Genomic DNA, 19,496 nt, shown 5'->3' with positions numbered 1-19,496 from the left:
TGTTATAAATTTGAAACTTTTTTTTTTTTTGTAGAGTCGTCATGAGGACAATATCTCTTGTTTGAATCATGAGAATTTACCATGGATTATCCTGAGATCTTCAACTGCACATATGCCACGCAGATCAAATATCAACTGTGATTCTTACATCATCTACCATGTGACTAACATTTCAACGGTAAGATCTATATGATGTGCTACCACCTTGTGCTTGAACCCAAGATCCCCCAGTTGATGTTTATGGTATATTTGAGGATAACAAAGAACAGACCGCTTAGAAACGATGAGCAAGAAGAGTTTAACCCTCCTTTCTGACAGCCTCTGATGGCCAACCTTGACTTGGAGACACACTCATGATACGAATCGAAAAATGTTCAGTCTCTCAGTCAAAGAACATAAACTCTGTGTGTCAACCTGCGGTAAAAATCAATAGATGTACTGCAAATCCTGTCAACTAGGAAAGAAAAAAAAAGGGAGTGATGAAGACGATGCAGCCCAAGCCTGTCGGTGGTTATGTAACAAGGTTGTCATAATATTGTGTCTGTTTTATAATCTCGACGTGATCTCTTTCCTTTATGCATTTTAAATAACACCTAGCAGTGTCAAGACAAAGGTGATTGCAACCACTTATCTTTATAAAGTATTTAATGGCGGATCATTGCAAGCGAAGGCTATGTCCATCCGGTTTATGTGTCCATTAGATGATAAATTAAATGATTTAGATACTGTGGAAGGCCTATAACAAAATTGTGCAGTAAACGCTTCCATCTTGACATAGCTAATAACATCGGCATTTATATTATTGCTGCGGTGCATTAGGCGTAATGCATTGCTTGTGTAAACAAAATTACTTTTAATCATCGTCTTCTTTCTTGGGTAATAAAAGCTTCCATCATTTTGAATCAAAATGTACATCTTAATGAAATTTTGCTCCTTTAAAATAATTTCAGAATCACATTTGATTCGAATGCAAGCTAGCAGTTAAGATAACTAAGGAAAGTCACGTATGGGTTATTTCTTGTGTGAAAATGCCTTTTAGAGGGAGAAAAGAACACAGCCCGATGAGCTCTTAAAAGGAATAGTTTTAAAGAGGATACTGCATCGACGGACAGCAGGATAGAGTGGTTGAAGGTGACAGATAAGGCATCCGTTTGTACTCACAAACACACGATGAATGGGGGGGGGGCACAAAATCAAGTTCTATGTAAAAAGAAAGATATGCGTACGGGCAAAAAAAAAAAAAAAAGAAAAATAGTGGAACTTTGACAGTTTAAAGTATTTGTCATTTGTCACTAAGAAGAATCGGGCCCCAAACCCTTTACACAATGCACATAATTTCTTATTTCTCAAAAAGAAAAAACACATTTCGAATTGATGCGTCTCTCACAAGATGACTTATATTACATTTGACCTTGCAGTTTTCAGGTAATGCTGCTTGGAGACACACACAAACCAAATAATTCCGTTGGGGTCAAGGTGGGGGTAACTTTGACATCAAATAAAATGCATATGTATCGCATTACGTATTGGCTCTCGTCGGTAAGCTCTCCGTTGTTTTTAGAACTCTCTCTCTTTCTGTCTCGCTCTTATTTGAGCATGTGTGCATGGCGGTGTGACAAGACAAGAGGTCGGCACTGGAGAAGGCGAGTGACAGCACTTTAATGAAAATATCAGGGCCTCTTTCTTCCTTGTAGCTCTCCATATAAACCTGTCACTCAGAGAGTTAGCTCCTCACTTTAGATGCTTTCCTTATGCCTGCTGCTGTCCCTCCTTCAGCCTTCATTTGGTGCACTTCTTAACCACGAGAAGCAGGTCTGTGCGTTGTTATAACATAGACTCACTTAGTTAACATGCATCTTCAGGTCGTTAAGTATGGTTTGGATGATGACACCGATAACTGACTCGAAAGTACAGTGCGTCGTGTAATGTCGAGGAGTTCCCGACCTCATCTCAGTATCTATTTAGGACCTGAATTGAAGCGAACCCATTGAGGGGAAACATTGACAGCAATCATGTTTTGAGCGAATATGAGCAGTGTGATGGACTCTCCTTTCATTTTAATGTACTCTAGCTAGCGAGAGCGAGCAAAAGGATCACATTCATCTTATTGTCATGCATTGAATGTTCTGCTGCATATGCCTCTCCAAACCGCGGTTCAAAGATAACAGGCAGGTCTGCCATAGTTGTGCATCAACCTGGGATGGAGGGTCATTGTGTTTATATGAAACTTGACACAAAGCCGTTTTTGTTCTCTAGACAGTGTGGATGCAGTGAGAAGTTGATGGATGTCGAGAGAGCGAGTGAGGAAACCAGAAGGAGGAAGGAACTGGATGTTGGCTCATGCGTTTGCTGCTAATGGACTGCAATAAGTGTGTATACATGTCCTTCTCAAAGCGACAGGGCCTCGATCCAGGACTGATGAGGTGCTTCAGGGATAACACCAGCCACGGAGTTGATATGCATTTTGGGAGAGGACTTGATGCAATTTTTTACTCATTATTCTTAATCACATACTACAACCTTTTCTTCTCAGCCCCCCACCCTCCACCCCATCCCCTCTCAGCATAGCTCTCATTCCCTCATATCCGTAGTCTGCAGGGCTGACAGTGACAAATATGGGAACCCCACCGTATATCTAGACCAGAGCGGCAAATTATTGCTGGTTATTTTTTTCCTCTTTGTTTTAAATTGCTGTTGTGATTCAGCCGAGCGAGTTAAAAGAGGATATTCATTCTAAAAAGCCTCATGTCACTTTTTGGATGAGACATTGTTAGCTCATAATCACTGCTTGTTATCTCTCCATGTCCATTTTTATGTTCTTTGAATGACATTAAAACTAATAAAAAGGTGTGGAATAACAAGGCGTTCGTTGCAAGGGAACATTTTCGTGTTTGCTTTGTAAAGTTGAGGCATTGAGAAAGAAACAATCTTAACACGAAGTGGGTGGGCTAGCAAAACAACAAAAAAATGACTGCAAGCCCTCAAAAAACACTTAGCATCCACAATCGACAACTGTTCAGAAATACACATGCTGCATCAATTTGCTCAAATCCGGCAATTTAATAGTTTGAAAATGTTGACAATCGCAAGGTTCACTTGACTGTGACAAATGTAGCTGGCTCAGCATGCGATCCTGACAAAGCAGTCATTGATAAGCATTGAGTGAAAATATTACTAAATATCAGTCCGGGCCAGATACTCTGCCTAATTTCAAGGGTATCGGTGCTTCTGACGTTAGCCGATACCATGATTATCTACCTCTTGTGGCCGTTTTACGAAGAGAAACAAAAGGCAAGCATGGCTGATAGATGCCCGTCAAGATGCAATTTCTGTATGTATATGTACACTTATAAGATTTATATTAGTGCTTTGTTGGAATTGATCCGGATGTCACGATTTTACACACAACCGGAAATCACGCCTTGTTTAAAAACAAAAAACAGAAAACAAAACAAGTACAGTGCATGTTACAGTTAAACATGGCACACATTCAACTACTAGTAAGACAAACTCACAGATGAGATTTTTTTTGTTGCAATTTTAAGAAAAATGACGATATTGGAACTTTTCAAAAATAATCTGTCATTTTTGGGGGGGGCGGGGGATTGCGTTCAGTATCAGTTTTCAAAACTACGGGCGGTATCGGTACTTGGGATTGGTGACTAGTCACGAGTTGAGTACTCATACTGGTATCGATCTGAAAAAGGTTACTGCTGTGACCCTCAAAATTGTCTGAGTTTGAAATAAAGCAACATGGAAAGACGTAGCTACCAATGTCATGTTGACCTCATTTAGAGCGGCCATGTTTGGCCAGCAGGAAAAGAAGACACACTGTGGATGGACACGGCCTATTTGACCCTCTCACTCAGGCAGGACGCGGTGATCCATTCGGAGCAGGACCTCCCATAACATGAACAGCATCTTCCCCTTGGCTATCAGACTCATGAAGACAAAATAAATCGGGATCATTGCAAACTTCACACCGACACCTGTTCTTTTATTTTCTTCTTAGTCTGCTCATACTCTCTTTTTAATATTACCAGTGAAGTCGGATCATGTGAATGTACCTTTCACTAACAATGGCATTTATATGAATTATGAGTTGTACTATAAATAGAAAAAAATACAATGTTGGCTGGTGGTGGGCTGAAAAGACAATTTCCCTTTGTCAATGATTTTCATTTTTCATGTTGTTTTGAAAGATCCAAAGACGAGTCAGTTATCTTGAGTACATTTTCCACGACATCATCAAGGATCATTTTTGGACAAAGTTTCAATATTCTTTGCAGAAATAAGGGGTTTCTTCTTACTTTTTTAAAATTAAATTTAAAGAATCAATAAAAACATAGTTCCTTAGTTATATTAAAGTCAGATTTGGAGAAAAAAAATTGCAATGTGTATACAGGGTGAAATCCCGATAGAAAGGCAGACAACCAGCCAGGCTCAATCAGTAGACATTGAATAAAGTTGTTGTTTAAAAAAAAAAAAAAAACATTCTTTAGGAAAATCAATTCAGAATTGCGAGTGAAAGAACACTGACTTTACATGCTGTTATTCATAAAAGGCTGCCCTCAGTGGGGCAGTCAGGAGTAAAGGACAACTCAATGGAGGACCCAACAAGGGAATAACTCGCTGTACAATCTCTTTTGTCGGAACTGCCACTTTTTTCTCATGTAGATCTTAAACCACGGCTTTCGTGTGACGGCCATGCATCGTTAGGCCTTGAGATGGCCAATGCATTGATGTGACTGTGTTTAAAAGATTCTATGAATTTACTTCCTTGTTTTACTACCACTATCGGATACTAAATACTATGGTCAGAGAGTTTCTACCAGGTCACGATTAAAGTAAAAAAAACTTGATGCGAGAGACCGATCAAGGGTGTGGTGTGCCTTTCGCATAAAGCCACTTGGGGTGAGCTGGAGCTCCTCACAACCGTCAACAAGTGGGACAGAAAATGGATGGATTTCATAAGAGGATCAAGAGTAGAGCAGGTCAAACAAGTACACTATTATCTAGTGATGTTGATTCTGACAACAAGTGTGGTTCTAATGTGTCGCATGAGTGGTGAATAGCGTCTCTTCTTCACCTTTTACAATCAGCCCATAACTGTCATCACAGAAACTTTGGAGCTGTGAACGCTGTGACAATTTGTTGTTGGTGCTCTTAGTTGTTCTCCATCTGGGTCACATCTATTTATTTATTTATTGTGACTCAAGTTTTGTACCAAATGGCATCCCTCGAAAAAGTAATTTCAGTATCTCTGTTTAAGAAACAACAGTAAGAATTTTACAAACACAATTCGATGGTAAGCTCCACATCCTTGACCAGGCTGTAAAAACATGAGAATTCATCACTGCTGAAATACTGTACAAGAGGACTTTAACCTGACTGGCCACAGCATTGGAGGGAGTAAATGCAAAGTTCAAAATTCTGTCACGGGTGATATTGCATGATTCTTGTCTGGCTCTCTTCGATAATTCAGAAGCTCCAAAATCACATTGCTGCATAGAAAATCTGAGGGAAATATTCGCGTTGTGCTGATGTCATGTGATCAAATCACGAAAGAAGGCGCTAAGACAGAGAGCATAAAAAAAGACCACAGCAACTACATAGCAATTGATAGATCAAGGAACAACCAGTCACAACCCTCGGCCTCAAACACAATGTGAAGAACGCGCCCTCATTAGTCGTAATATTCAAACTTGCTTGTGAGCAGTGAAACTTTGCTGACAAAATCTGGTGTAGTTTCGACCGCCTGCTTACTGTGTACTTTTTTTGATGACTAGATAAGCACTTCATTGAGGCTGTCATATTTGTCGAGCTCCGACTGCACTCGTCCCTACAATTAATCAGAGGCTTCATAAATTTGTGCATTAATTACTACTAAGCGAGTGGCTAATGAAATGGTCCATCACTCCCCTCATAAAGTCATAAACAGCAGTGCAGAAGACGGCTTTCTTCAAGGCCAGGCTAATGCCAAAGCAACATTAATCATCAGACCTCGTGTTACTCCCCATTTGGCTTTTCATCTTTTCGTTGCTTAATGTTTACCACCAGAATGATATTTTATTCATTAATTGTGTCATCGTATTCCGTTACACATGAACGTGGCTACTGATGCGTGCTTGGTTGAAATTAGCATCTCATTGCTTGAAGCCAGATGTTGAGTTGGTGATCAATGCAGAAGCAAACAATGCTTTTTCGTGTTTTAATGTTCCAAATTAATATTTCCTAATGACGTTTTACAACCAGCTTGTCTTGGTGAATGATTTGGCAGACAGCACAAATAGGTCTGACTTGCCGGATAATGTTCCAATGCAGGGTTAAATGAGTGCGCTAATAAAGTCTTAGATCACGGGCACCGTAATTTGATTTTGTGCATTGGGGGGGGGGGGGGACTCTTTTCAGCCATCTTACTTATGTAGCGTCATGCTGATGTTCATAGCTTGTGGCTAAGTTAATATGGATTATGCAATAAAGACATTTCTATCACAGCAGATGACTGCGGTGCGCTTGAAGAAAGCTCCGTGTACGAAGCCATATTTAGTTCAACCGCAGCAGTGGGTTGTAGCACGGCAATACAGCGACATGTCATGTTTATTCTCGTCTCTTGTTCTCTTTGCGTCATCACTGCACACAGTGAAATGTTAATCCTGCATAGGATTAATACTAGCATGCTATCAAAGGATAAGGTCCCGGATCCAAACTAGTTGAAATGGTCTTTGTTTACCTTTGCGCTACTTTACAGACATCATTTACTTAGATGGCCAGTCCTATTTTTTTTCGGGACTTTCCACTTGTTGGGGGAGGGGGGTATATAGGTCATTTAGGATGTTTATAACCTCATTATAAGTACAATCTAATTATCCAAATCATATTTTAATGTATACATATTCCTGTTATATTTGGTTACATTTATGTTTATTCTTTTGTAATTTCAGCTTTGATGCAGTGACAGCAATGACAGGCTGCTCCTGCGCTCTATCCTGAATGGAGCGTGACCTGGAATCACTCAGACTGCATTAAGAACTTAAAGTTGTCACATCCCCTCCATTAAGCCGAGCACATCAACCATAATCTGATGCTGAATTTGACAGATGAGGATGAAATGAAGTGTGTCAAATGTGGTGACAGCGACCTCGTTGAGAATGCGTTTCCCATGTATAGGACTTATTACAACCATATATCACATATTATTCTGCAACTCTTCATTTTGTTGTGCTGTGATTGATATCATATGCCAAAAGCAACTGAAAGACGATACTGGAGTGTGTCTTCAATTTTATATTTGGGGATTTTTTTTTTCCAAACTAGCCCTTCTTTATTATTTAACCCTTGTGTGACAGTTCAGAGTGTTAGAATTTTGGTTAAAATAGCCTGTATTTTGTGCAGTTGTGTGAGAGTCATTTTATCTTTATCTGGACACTGATGCTCATCTTTCAATATCAAATTATAAGATATAACTTTTTTTCCCCAAGATTTGATGGTGTTGATTTGCGAAACTTTCAGGTCCCATAACCATCATGTTTTCATCCCACCTGAGCATCTGTCACTCACCAAAACAGTGTTACTATTCAAACATCGTTCCCTAAGAGCCAGTCTCGAAGCTTAAGGCAATCAATGGTTGAGCAGGAAGACATTAAAAAAATATGTCTGTCCTTTGAGAGCTTTCGCACTGCATGTATTGTGCATATTTTTTGGGGCATGAATAATATTTTTTGTTATTTTGTGCAATCTTGCTCTTTTTTTTAATGTCTTGTATTTCTACGTACTGTATAACAGGTAAATTTGTGGAGCAGACAACAGGGAGCAAACACAAACCTTGTATTTCTCCACTGGGGCACATCCGGGCCTTCCCAAAACTATTACCACAAAGTTTGAATCAAAGAATTGTGCTGAATTAATATGAATGAAAACACTTCAGGGTTGGGTTTGGGGTCGCACACAAGGAATATTATGTAGACCTCCTTGATAAAGATGTAATTACTAACTCACTACTACAATTCATTTTTAATGCAAGTGTTTAATTTGTGGGCCAAGGTGATATATAATTTCCCATTCTGCTGCATGTATCCAGAGTTCTGTGGTAGGAGCAACACAACTTTAACGAAAAGGATTCGAAAGGAAACTGCCAAGTAAAAAAAAAAAAAAAAAAAAAGCAAAACAAAAGATTACTTTGATTTTAAAAGGTCACTCTTTCTATATGAATCCTGCTCAATTGTCTGCTTTGAAATGCGTTTGAAATTTTTTATCGCACAAGGGGACAAAAACACTGAACGGATGACTAGACACAGATTAAAATTGTTGGTTTCTTTCTTTAGGTATTGTTTGTGAGGCGAGTGGGCGCACACAAACACTGAAAGAATATTTGGAGAGAATGCAGTGTCGGTGGTCCCGTTGGCATGTTAAAAAGCTCACATTAATAAGAAATGCATATGTCTTGTCGAAAAATCACCCATTGATTTTTATGAGACAAATCCAGAAGAACTGCAACAATAAATGATTCAAAACTAAGCATATTCCAGCAAAAAAAAAAATGGTATAAGAAAAGAAAAAAGCCAGTGTGGCTACATTACTGTACATTAATCGATACATAGAAAATTCCCAACCAGTGTGGCGTGGCATATTAGTGTGCCATGAGGTGTGTCGTGGGACATTATCCAATGCCACTTGTTCCAGATGAAAAATGATTTATTCAGACAAGAAAAAGAATTGCCAATGGCATATATTCAAAAGTAGAACGAAAAATATGCTTTTTCAATAGATGGCTTTTTGTGATTTTGTTTTTTCTGAAGTGATGTGCCATGAGATTTTTTACAATGTGAAATATGTGTCTTGGATCAGTACATGTTTGGAAACACTTTCTTAAAACCATGAAGCGAATTTTTCAGCCAACAATAAAACCAGGAATGTGCGGTGAAGTTCATGGCTGGTAAGGCATTAATATTAGAGTCAAATTTACAAATTAACGAGACAAAAAGACCTCAGGTGCAAAATGCACTGCACTGTCCAGAGATAATGCAGCACATCACAGCAGGGTGTTGAGATGCTGGCAGGCAAGGCATATATGGAGTGGCATCACCAGGTGGCAGGAAGAGTGGACCAGAACATCTGTACTAAATATAGACGAGAGGTCCCAGAACCAAAATGGAAGACACCTCCGAAGGTGGTTGAGAACAACCAGGCTAAGATCCTGTGTGACTTCCAGATCCATCCAGACTGACAAAACTGGTGATAGCCAACCAAGCTGACATAGTGGTAGTGGATAAACATCAGAAGACGGCTGTCGTGGTAGATGTAGAAATCACAAACGACAGTCTAGCAACATCCAGAAAAAGCAACATGAAAAGCTGGAGAAATACTCAGCACTGTAAGAAGAACTGCAGAAAATGTGGAGGGTAAGGGCAACAGATGTGTTGGGTCCCATTCACTGGAATGAGATGCTTCCAGCCAGGAAAAGCGACTGAGGCCGTGCGGTGCGAAGCCAACCCTTAACTGGAGTGGTGTGACACTGTTTGGGGCTAATAGAAAAGTGGCACAAGAGTGGGTGTCTACCACATGGTGGAGGCAGAATACTTTCTGCCTCCCCTTGTGCTTTATCCGGGATTTTGTGCGATCAGCAAAATTAAATTGGGACCACACCAATACGTACAAATATAGCCTGGCTATGGAAAATTTGAATAGATGGTACAAATGTCTGAAAACATATTCAAAACTTGAGGGGAACTAAACTGGTGCAAATAGGCTCTTCTGTTTCAGTACAGTAATTTTACCAATAAATGGTGATGTTGTACCACGCTATTTCAGCTTTTTTTAGCGATTGCACAATCTGAGGTGAGGCTGGCTGCTTGCTGTCAAATTTCCCATCTCACCCATAAATTTGAGCAGGATATATAGAGATTCAGCAATTTTAATAATGGACTTGGACATTATTGGATGAAAAAAAAGCTTTCCGGATATTTATGTAAATATGCACAAAATGGATGCAGAATGTGAACAGAAAGATCTGTGTGTGTTAGTATGAGGAAATAGGGTGGAGTATAAATATTGTAATCCTTTATAAGAGCTTTGGCCCAATATGCCGGAGGGGTTTGTCAGAGCCTTGTGATACTGGGAGCTGTTTTAAGCCAAACCTGTTAAAAATAAAAACTTTACCCACAAGAGGAGGCTGAAACTCTCATGGAAGATTGCCAATCTAGTCTACTGGTATTTTGGTGGACCTGGAGAGAGTAGATATCATTGAGGGTGTCCTTTGGTGGCTGGGTATACAGCAGTCCAATAAGGTGACGGTGAAACCAGATGTGAGTAGGGCAGATCTCCTGCTATCTGTCTAGGTTAGCTCATTCCATTTCGAAGCACGGCTAGTCAATGGATAGTGTGGCAGTCACCACTCGCTTGCACTCAGAAGATCAATCACAAGCATGTGGTGAGTAAAAACCACAGGAAGTGTGCCGCTGGCCTCAGATCATAATGATCAAAGTGAAATGTTTGCTGACTGGAATCAATAAGCAACGGGGGGGGGGGGGGGGGCTGGAAATTGCGATTAAAGATCCCTATTGATTAGCAGCAGTAGTTCAGTGACTGAGCAACTGGACTACCAGACCTCCAACAATGCTGAGTATTTCCTGGGTCACCATGCCTCTTTTGAGACATTATCTTTGTTTAATCTATGTTTTGGCTCACAGGGTATCTGGAATCTAAACCATGGTTACAATAAACATCAAGAGATGATCAAAAGTCAGCCATTTTGGAAGACTGTTCCAGTAGCAAAGTGGATATGATTTGCCTGCAGCAATTCTTTTCGGATTAACCACCAGACAAGACTTGCTAAATGAGCCACAATGGATTGGTTCAATCGGGGATGTTTGATATCACTTTTTTTGTCAGACCACTCTTAAGTCTTCACTGATACCAATACCAAGTACCAATACCACTTGTTTTTTGGTACATTATATTTCAATGAACACAATGATTGGTAGTTGTGAAAATAGACCTTTGTTACTGGCAGACTAAAGTATATAAACATTGCCTCTTTTCCTAAACACCCATCTAGCCTACATCATTTGTGCCGTAAAATGTCACTGATTTATCATTTGTAAACATGCAGCGCTAGAAGTATTTGGGTAAAAATAACATCACTTAAACACAGTATAGGTAAGATCAGCTTTGTTCCCATTTGTGACAATTTACTGGAAGAACATATGCAAAGCCTGTCAAAGCCGGACTTCCGTAACGTTCCGCAGTGTAATCCTTCATAAGAATTTTGCAATTTCTACAATTTGATGATCTGCACTCCAATCACCTCCTCATACTTAACACGTCATCATTACCATTACAACTGTTAACAGAAAAACATTCCAAGCTCCTTTCCTGACTCGTGTTGCTTCCGCTGGGCAGAAGATTGGTGAAGTTGGAAAAGCGCTCTCATCAGTGCGGAAACTTTTTCTCAACAGGGTATCATATCTCAGTAAATCCCAGAAGTTAATGACCACTGTGCCACAGAGGGCTCTTCTGTTTTGCACCAGATGCTAGATTTTTGGAATTCCCCAGATTCGAACAGCACTTTTCCAGCTTGAGTCCCGGCTTGAATGCAGCATCTCATTAGCCCGGCTCACTGATAGACTGTGACAGGCATGAAACTCGACACCAGCTGCCAACTTCTACTGTACATTTCATCGGGTTTCCTATCATGATAGAAAAAAAATAGCTCTCCGCATTTCTGATTGTTTTTCTTCCGCATCCCTTGTCTCAAAAATGCCCTGTTCGGTTATTCCGTTTAGCTTTCATATGAAGAAAGTGCCTTTTCAACGAATGACTGTACTACAAAATAAAGTCAAGTTAGAAGACGTTTGCTGTGGAAAAAATATATATATATTTAGGTTTAATCACTGTAGATTAAAGAAAAAAAAAACAGTGGCATTCAGTAACATTTTGTGTTACATTTTTTTTGTCTCATGTTATCAGTGGGGATCAATAGTTTGAAACTTTATGGCTCATGAATTAATCTTAATACCAAGAAGAAGAGGCAGTATCTTCTTATACAATAAATCAGTTTGTACAGTATAGGAGAACCCTTTTTTTTTTCATTCAACTGTGTTCGCTACAATCGCCCCCACTTTGGTTGGGCACCAAGATGTCTATCTCCGTACCCTCCTATATGCTTGAAAGATTAGACTAAAATTTGCTTCAATTAAAAGCACCACTGTGGGATCATTTCGTCAAATGTGAACATGTTACTCTGAACCCTGATGCAGACCAAATACGATGCCCGAGACCATGTAAAAAGGCAATTCTTTTTGTTTGTTTGGTTTTTTTTAAACAATGCTTTTTAGTGAACTGTTACAACTGCCAGTGTGAAAGCTAAGAAAGCCGAGCTCAACATGAGCCACATTCCCCCACCACCAAGTACTGAAAAATCGGTTTGGTACCTATTATATAGGTAATCTATAAATGATGAACGTGTACGGCAATAAAAGTCAACTAATATACTGCATGCACAATATGACAAATACCAAACAAGGGTCAACAGGTAATCACAATAAACAACAGCCATGACACAGATTACTGTCACTGTTCATGAACTGTACAGAATTCATAGGTCACACAGCACAGACACAAACTGATACACAATAGCAGACCATAATACTGTAGCCAACTGGCCCCTTAGCGTCAACTGTGGCGGACCAGAGAGTAAGTTTCACTTTATCTAGTCGTCCTTCTGCCTTCACCCCCTCAGCACGTACAGCTGCATCCTAACAAAGCCCACTTTCTTCCAAGAAGACCCTGTGATAATGAGCCTCTGCCCAGAACCACAGGCAAGCAGTGAGCAATGTCAACAGCTCGGAGGTGACCTCCTGAACGGGCCTTCTTTCAGAGAGCAAAAAGCTGCACCGCACTGTTAGGATGGAGAGCAGAACCTGGCCTCTGGGAATTCCTGGTGTCCAATGCTAACAGGCACCATGCAGGGAATTCATGAACACACACTGAAATACAGACACATGAGATAGAAGACGAATAGATTTTTACTAGATTACAACCTAGATGGAGTGTATGCCTTCTCCACAGAATGTACTGTGACTTGACATGACTGGATTCACACGATTCCTGCACCTAACTTTCTCTCATTCGATGATCTCCAACTATTCACCCGCACATATACCGGTACATGTCCACGGAATATATAATTATCTTTATTCACCAAGTTTTGAAACTCAAGGCCCTATTTTCATGCCCGATGAAAGTCTAACGCAAAGTGAAAATATGCAACTGTGCACATGGGTGGAGTTTTCTCTCTTTTGGTGTTTTTGTAGATGGCCGCATCCCATGCAAACAAAGCGGCTGCCCTCATTCCCTTCAAATTCAGCGCAGGTGAGGCTGGCGGGCTACATGGCGGAAACAAAACAAAGTCGCTTGAGTCCATGTAGGAGATCCCCATGCGTAAATTAAGTTTATAAGGAATTGCAAGAAGAGCTCCACTTGTGAGTGATGTAAAGTTCAAATCCAAACATCATACATGAATCTTATGCGCCATTAAAAACATGTGAAAATGACATTTAGAACCACTACACATTTTAGACCATTTATTTGGGCAATTTCTCACATTTGAATTCTGAAAGAATACCGGTATTTCAATTATTCACTGCCATTGCACAACTTTACGGTTAATTTATGACCACATGGGCTTCATCAGCTAATTATGAATACAAAAACTACAGTAGGGTAGTGAATGACTAGTTAGCATGTTCGCTACACAGGGCAGAGGTGCAGCGTTTAATTTCATCTCCGGCCTTCCTGTGTGGAATTTGCATGTTCTGCCTGTGCCTGTGTGGGTTTTCTCCGGGTACTCCAGTTTCCTCCCACATTTCACAAGCATGCATGCTAGGTAAATTGAACACTCCGTATTGTCTCTCAGTCTCATTGTGAGTGTGAGTGTCTGTGTTAATTGAATACTCTAAATTGTCTCTCGGTGTGATTGTGAGTGCGAATGGTTGTTCGTTTGTGTGTGCCCTGCGATTGGCTGGCAATCAGTTGAGGCTGTACCCAGCCTACTGCCCAATGACAGCTGGGATCAGTTCCAGCACGCTCGTGACCCTTGTGAGGATAAAGCGGTTCAGATAACGGATGGATGGACATTCCCAGAGGAAGCAGTAAACCTTTTCAAAATGCCAGCCAGTGTTTGCTTTGGTAGCTACACAAGCGCAACATTAATCACATTGGATAAGCACCGCAATCGACAGCAAAAACCCTCTGTGATGAATACGTTGACTAATCTGTGCCAGTTTACAGACTGCAATAAGAACACCCATATGGATTTCAGAGTCTCTGGCGAAGTTAGAGTCTTGGCTGACTTTCTGTTCCATTTTGAATTAATTGATCTTTCTCTGAATAAATATAATAACAGTTCATGGAAACGCTCAGAAACTCCACTAACAGCACAACTTTGTGCTGTTTAAATTGGGTGCCAGTGCATTGAGAAACATAGCAAAAGTTTTGTCAATTAAACCACTGATAAAACATTTTCTCTAGATTTTGCTGATTTGGTGCAACAATTCCCAGCTCACATTATTATTCCCACTTATTAGGAGACTTTAAAGTCAAACTGCTACCAGAAAGAATATATTATTGTATTGTTGGCCAAAGCATTTAACAACCGGACACCGGAAGAGCTTCAAAGATGTTTTAGAAAAAGTTCACACGGGAGGAAAGTTGTGCGCTCCTTAGAGTTGTCTTTGGCAACTTAGATATTATGGACGGCATACACAGTGTCAAAAACAATTTTGGTAAGTGGTAAATATCCATCCATCCAAATATCAATGTTCTTATTCGCTCATCCTCACAAGGGTCATGGGAGTGTTGAAGCCTTTCTCAGCCATCTTCCGGCAGTAGGCGGGGGACACTCTGAATTGGTTGCTAGCCAATCGCAGGGCACACATAGACGGACAACCATTCGTGTTCACTATCACACCTCGGGACTATTTAGAGTGTCCATTCAAATGACCATGCATGATTTTGGAATACGGGAGGAACCCAGAGAAAACCCTTGCTGGCATGGGGAAAACATGCAAACTCCACACAGGAAGGCTGGAGTCCAGAATCAAACGCTGGACCTATGTGCTGTGTTTCTCACAATGTTGTGTCATCAGAAGGTGAGTGAGAAGACTGTTGAAGAACTTGTAATAGTAAGTAAAAACCCATTCACCATTCTATTAATTTTGAGTAATATTTATTGATTGATATCATTTTTATTCCTCAAAATTGTAATTGAAATGAGTAATGTAGTTACGGAACATAATAAAAGTGAGGTCAAGTTGACTCCATTTATATGAGTAGCTTTTGAATTAAGGTTCTCTTTGATTAAAATGTACCCAATTAAAGTGGCTGCAAATTGTTACCCTGCATCTATTTGAAAGATTATATGGGTTGATTGTATCATTTATCCAAGTTGATTTGTTGGTGTTAATATAATATTATGTACTCACGTTTTTGATTTGTTGAGACATCACATACGGTAGATGACGGCAGGGTGGACAATCGAGGTGACAGTCTGCATTTTACCAACAGTTCTGGTTGCAACTCCTAGCAGAGAAAGAAAATGTGTGTTAGTGAGAGTAAGACCGGGTGACATTAGTGACACCATTTGAAATCAATGGGGTCCACTTCAGATCCTTGTCACATCTGTCAAAATTAATTACATTCTGAGTGGATAATAGGCCATGAAATCAGGTTCCACTCAGCGATATAGCCCCAGACTGATTATGATCATTTCTTATAGCACACATTGTGATCCAAAAAATATTGCCAACATTTTATATTTTATTGTGCATGGAATAGTTGAAGTCACAGGTTTACAACATTATAAAATGTGAGACATGTTATGGCTACTTGAAGTAAAAAAAAAAAAAAAAAAAAATAGAAAGATAATTATGCAGAGTAATGCGAGAAGAGAAAAAGGCCGTCTTGAAATCTTGACCATCCGAGATGTTTAATCCCCACATTGTTTTGTTTGATTATTTCTTGATCAGCCATAGAAAAGGGGAAAAACTGCATTTCACAATAAAAAGAAAAAAAAATCCACATGAATACAAATGGTGGTGTTAATGTCTAAAAATTTAGTTATAGTGAAGTCTAATTTGGTATCATCATCAGTTCTCACCACAGGAAGATACTTGTGTTCATATAATTGTAACTACATTTTCAAAATGCATCATTGTTGGAATCATACTTCATTTACTAATATTGTTTCATATAATATCAACGTTATTGTAATTGTGCTAAATTATTCTTGTCGTATTTGTTTTCCTTTTGGATGAGCGAAATATTTTTCCCAAGTTTTATGGCCGATCTACCGTAACAAGCTAATACTGATGGTTACTTTGTCAAGTAGCTAACATCACAAAAAAAGTGTTGTGAAATGCTGAAAGGTAAGCAAGCGATGCTGTATGAGATTTTCAAAACAAAAAGGAACACTTCCCAAAATGTACCAGTCTCATTTTCCAGCAGGGGTGCTGTGCAGCGCAGAGACTAAATAAAGCACGTATCTTCCATTTTATAATGAATTATATCCCTTGTTATAGCTCACCACCAACTTCAACAATCCTATGCATCACCTTGCCAAATTCCCTAAATGGACCCAACCTCCCATTTGTAATGATCATGTGGGCTCTGTCACCCACTTCCTCTTTGGAATAACGTTAAGCCATCTGTGGCGTCGTGGAAGTAGATTACACAGCCCGGATGGCTGCCATTCGCACTGTTCACAAACCACTTGTATTAATGGTAAATCCTACTGAGCTCTTCAGGGAGCAGATGTGACAAGTTGATTTTTTTTTCTCCCCTCCTCTCCCAAACTGGAAACTTTGCAAGGATATTTAAATCCATGGTGCCGTCTGCCCCATCTGATTTTGGAAGACTTGTTGGCGGTCACACTTAGCTCATGATTCCCTTATAGCAACCAAGAGGTGCAGACTGACTCCATTTATGATAGTCTAACTTAATTAGCCCAAGTGGAGACCTGTCCAGGCCTGCCAAGAGCATCACGGATCACACAAGGTTAACTGAAGCATAGTACGTTTTTTTTCTTTTTGTTTTTTTTTTTTGAGTTGCACTACATCTTGGTATACTGGGACACTGTCTTTCCTCTTCTTGTTCCTTGAATGGTTGATATGTCTAAATATAACACATAATTAATTTGTGCCACACTGAAGTAGCCCGGAGCTGCATCGGAGACACTATCTATGACAAATCTGGGGCACTGGGAATATTAACAGCAGCGGATGGTGGTCAATCTCAATGCAGCCTGTCAGATAAATTCAAATCCTACTGCGCGTTGCATCGTATTGGTCAAAGCTAGTCGTAAAAAAATTGGGCCCTGTAGGATAGGTGGTCTTTAAAACATTGATGTTAAACATGACTAAATATGACACATAACATACACTGTAAATGTAACCAATCTACCCACCCTTGAAACTAAATATGTGTTTATCGAAGGCTCACTTATCAGGAACATAATCATTGAATATTGACACCATCCCATGAAAATTTGATACTCAACTTCATGCTGATTTTGATTTCGAATAAACTCTCTGGGTTCTATATTTGGAGACGGCACATCTGCGCTAGCGCATAAAAACTGGCGCATCCTGATTTTTGTAGCAATCCAAATTTCACCTGCGAGAATATGGACGACTGCTCTATGTCATGTTGAGCATTCTGAGCGTGTTTCCTTTGAAATGCACCCAGCACAACCTGTCGATTTGGTGGTTGAAAAACATCTAAATAACTGCTGGAATCACGTCCAAGTATTGGCACAGGTAGTGTGGCATAATTTGGACAGATGTGATTGGGGCACAGGCAGACAGATTCTGCGCTCCATGCGTAGTTGCGTCGTGGGTCGTATTTAATGCAAAACGTTTACAACTGTAGCTCGTTTTGGAAAATCGGTCATACATTTTGGCCACTGAGGCCCTTGTTTCATAAGATAAGATGCATGTACTGTGAAATATCTGAAATATAGAAGCATAAAAGAATAAAAGCAATTTCATATTTCTTGTATTATGAGACCAGTGTTAAAGCTGAACCCTCTAAACATGTTAAAAACTCCGTTTATTATTCGGTGGTTGGTTGATTTTGGTAAAATGTGTTTTTTTCACCAGAAATAAATTGCCACAAACAACAAAAACAACTTTTTTTTTCTTGACAGGTGAGTCAATCTGTATAAATCCCTCAGGAAAATGAAACCTTTTAAAAAGAGCATGGCATCGAAATAAACTTCTACAATTTTCAATTTGATCTGCGGAAAGTCTCTGTAAATGTGATGTGGTTGATAATTTTACAATCCCACAAGTAATTAAATATGTGGAGCAGGCCACAGTATATTAATTAAGCTCTCTCATGAGCAAACTTAATTTGACAGATTTGGTTGATAACCTCACAGACGTTCAAGAACGATATGTTGTTTCTCTTTCTCTCTTCGTGGTGCTGTGGGAAATGATTTTTGTGTTGTACAAATTCAACTATTTACCGCAGACTTTGCCAAACGTACAATTGTGGTCAAAAGCAATCCAGTCTGACAAGGAAATTAAAAGTCAGTGACGGGGAGACTTTCAAACAAGCAAAGATATTCAGCATCAGAATAATAGTTTTCCTTCTCAGATCCGCCTGACAGCCGGTCCAGTCCAGGCCCACTTTAATTTCCTGTCAATCACCCATATTTTTTAATAAAATCTAAATTGCTTTTTTTTTTTGTAGCCTCAAACCTGAAGCATAGTTTATCTATAAAGTGTTGTAGCTGAAGTCAAAGTCAAACAGACTTTTCATTTTTTTTTTCTGTCTTTTAAGCAGAGGATCCTGCCTATAATTTACAGAAGCCTTTACAGTTGCAAGGTAAGCACGCAATTTATTTTAAGATCTGGCTTGCCTGGCAGAAATGAAGCAAACGCCAATGAACGTTTCATGACAGTTCTTGGGCATCTTTATCATTCTGATCATCTTTATCGATCTGCTCTCGCTTCACGTGCCAGCGTGCATGGAATTCGCGGTATGAGAGTGACGATCATGGTGTTCTTTTGTTTGAATGATGGAATGGTGCAATATTTAATTTTATGCTTTATTTAAAAAAAAATAAGTAAATAAAGAAGTATCACCCTGATGGGCGATGGAACTGGAAAATGCAAAACAAATCTGGAAGATCCGAGCGGCAGAAAGTAAAATCTTTTCTATGGATTCAGGCAAGCTGGAAAAATGTTACCATCCGAAATGAATAATTTAATCCTCCAAGTGTTTTTCAAAGCTGCTCGCCAGGTGGTGAGACTCCCAACAGCTGCCTCATATGCCCAGTGTGCACTCAAAGATCAGACTGTGATTTTCTTCAAATGGTGGGAAAACTGTGGCCAGATGATAACATTGTGGTGAGTACAAGACGACATGCCAGCAGACATTGCTTGTCACTGTCTTTTTTGGCTTTGTGGTGAAAACAGTGGTGTTCCACATGAAAA

The 19,496-nt window shown here is 39.7% G+C and overlaps 1 long non-coding RNA gene across 1 annotated transcript in view; it reads right to left on the bottom strand.

The window, feature by feature from the left end:
• Positions 1-15,581, bottom strand: part of LOC147202243 (uncharacterized) — a 95,800-nt gene extending 80,219 nt beyond the window's left edge. Inside the window, exon 1 of the long non-coding RNA XR_015101365.1 lies at positions 15,483-15,581. This is a non-coding gene — a long non-coding RNA (uncharacterized LOC147202243). The remainder of the gene's footprint in view (positions 1-15,482) is intronic.
• Between the last annotated feature and the right edge of the window lie 3,915 nt (positions 15,582-19,496).

This window comes from Hippocampus guttulatus, chromosome 7 (assembly GCF_054856545.1).
Source record: "Hippocampus guttulatus isolate MCC_2025c chromosome 7, RoL_Hgut_1.0, whole genome shotgun sequence".
NCBI classification, from domain to species: domain Eukaryota; kingdom Metazoa; phylum Chordata; class Actinopteri; order Syngnathiformes; family Syngnathidae; genus Hippocampus; species Hippocampus guttulatus.
The sequence above is the reverse complement of the archived record's forward strand: the minus strand, read 5'-3'. Positions and strand labels throughout refer to the sequence as shown.